The sequence below is a fragment of the Vombatus ursinus genome, unplaced genomic scaffold (assembly GCF_900497805.2).
Source record: "Vombatus ursinus unplaced genomic scaffold, bare-nosed wombat genome assembly UNPS02014806.1, whole genome shotgun sequence".
NCBI classification, from domain to species: domain Eukaryota; kingdom Metazoa; phylum Chordata; class Mammalia; order Diprotodontia; family Vombatidae; genus Vombatus; species Vombatus ursinus.
In genome coordinates, this window is record NW_020954584.1 from 920,737 (window position 1) to 923,273 (window position 2,537).

At 39.3% G+C, this 2,537-nt stretch overlaps 1 pseudogene; it reads left to right on the forward strand.

Moving 5' to 3' along the window:
- Positions 1–2,191: 2,191 nt before the first annotated feature.
- Positions 2,192–2,537, forward strand: part of LOC114051836 — a 5,506-nt pseudogene continuing 5,160 nt past the window's right edge.

The following is a 2,537-nucleotide window of genomic DNA, read 5'->3' on the forward strand; positions in this document are numbered from 1 at the left end:
TCTATCTATCTATCTATCTATCTATCTATCTATCTATCTATCTATCTGTCTATCTATCTATCTCTCTCTCTACCTATACATATACTTTTTCCTTTCAACTACTCCAATACTGACAAAGGACTTACAAATATCAGCTTTCCAAGCAGAATGTAAACAGTTCAACCTTAATAAATCTCTTATGATTTCTCTTTCCTGTTTATCTCTTCATTTTTCTCTTGAATCTTGTATTTGAAAGTCAAATTTTCTATTCAACTCTGGTCTTTTCATCAAGAATGCGTGAAAGTTCTCTGTTTCACTGAATGTTGATTTTTTCCCCAGAAGGATTATGCTCAGTTTTACTGGGTAGGTGATTCTTGCTTGTAATCCTATTTCCTTTGCCCTCTGGAATATTATATTCCAAGCCCTGTGGTGTGGTCCCTTAATGTAGTGGTTGTTAAATCCTGTGTTATCCTGATTATGTTCCCACAGTACTTGCATTGTTTCATTCTGACTGCTTGCAATATTTACTCCTTGACCTGGGAATTCTGGAACTAGGCTACAATATTCCTAGGAGTTTTCCTTTGGGGATCTCTTACAGGAAGTGATCAGTGTATTCTTTCCATTTCTATTTTGCCCTCTGGTTCTAAAATATCAGGGCAGTTTTCCTTGATAATTTCTTAAAAGATCATGTTGAGGCTCTTTTTTCAATCAAGGCTTTCAGACAGTCCAATAATTTTTAAATTCTTTCTCCTGGATCTATTTTCCAAGTCAGTTGTTTTTCCAATCAGATATTTCACATTGTTTTCTATTTTTTTTAATTCTTTTGGATTTCTTTTACAGTGTCTTGATTTCTCATGAAGTCACTAGCTCCCAATTGCTTCATTCTAACTTTTAAGGAACTATTTTCTTCAGTAAACTTTGAACTTCCTTTTCCATTTGGCAAATTTTGCTTTTGAAGGCATTCTTCTCCTCATTGGCTCTTTGGACTTCTTTTGCCATTTGGGTTAGACTATTTTTAAGATGTTATTTTCTTCAGTATTTTTTTGGGTCTTCTTTAGCAAACTGTTGACTTCTTTTTCATGATTTTCCTGCATCACTCCCATTTTTTCCTCTACTTCTTTTACTTTTTTCTCAAAATCTTTTTTGAGCTCTTCCATGGCCTGGAACCAAAAGATATTTTTCTTGGAGGCTTTGCATGTAAGAACTTTGACTTTGTTGTCTTCTGATTGTATATTTTGATCTTCTTTGTCATCAAAGTAAAATTCTATGGTCTGACACTTTTTATGCTGCTTGCTCATGATCCCAGCCAATTACTTGAGTTACAAACTCTTTTTAAGGTAGGTGTCTGCTTCCAGTGTGGAGAATGTACTGTCCCACGCATTGGGGGTTTTGTGCAGCTGTTTTCCGAGATAGTTCTAGGGATCTGTAAATTTTCATTTCTTCTAAGGTGGTATGATCAAGGGCAAGGTGTTTACTCCTTTCTTGGGCTGTCTTCTGGTCTATGAGTGACCACAAGCACTCTTTCCTGCATTGGAACTGTGAGGAGGATTCTTTCTCTACTGCCATTACAAGCTCCACCATGCCAACACTCCTTCTTATCCCAAGACCACCACTGAGAATTGTGACGTAGATGCAAACATGGGCAAAGCAAGAGAATCCTGCATCAGCAGAGAGATCCCTTTAATCCTGCTTAGATCAGCCACTCAATTCCCCCTCAGTCTGTTGGTCTGAAGCTCAGGAGGCAGCCACTGCCCCAGAGCCAAGCTCTGGGACTGGAGCTGGGACTATACACTTCTCTCTAACCACAGTTACAGATTTCTCCAACTGACCTTCTAAGTTGTCTTTGGCATTCATGGGTTGAGAAGTCTGGAAACAGTCACAGCTACCCCTGATTCAGTCCCCTGAAGCCTGCTCCAGAGTCTCTGAGGACTGCACACCCAAGCCGAACTGTGCTCCTCTCCCCACTCAGTGCGATGTACCTTTCTGACCAACCACCCAGGTTGTCTTGGGCTGGGAATTTGTTTCACTCTGTCTTTCTGTGGGTTCTGCTGCCTTAATATTTGTTTAGAGCCATCTTTTACAGGTATTTAGAGGGATTTAGGGGAGAGCTCAAGCAAGTCATTGCTTTTACTCCTCCATCTTGGCTCTGCCCCTCCTTGAGCAGTGCTTCTTAAACTTCAGGTTGTGACCACATGTGGGGTTGTGTAACTGAATGTGGGGGTAAGGAAAAATTTGGTAAGAGTAAAAGTTTTCTGAATGTGCAATGACCAAAAAAATAATTCAAAATCAAATGCATAATGAATCTGAGGTGTTTTGGGCAGTGTTTGCCCATGTTGCATCATACAATTTCACTGCAGCCTTGGTTCTGAACTCACAACATGGATACTTTGTATTACACATGCCATCACACCTAACAACACCAACAAATGCTTCCAGAAACCCCTTTGCTCAGATTTGACCTTGTATGTAATGAATTGAAATGTTTTTACTGTCCATGCAAAATCAGTTTTTAACCTATCTGACTATTTTGAAGAGCAATTTGGAACTTTGCCCAAAGG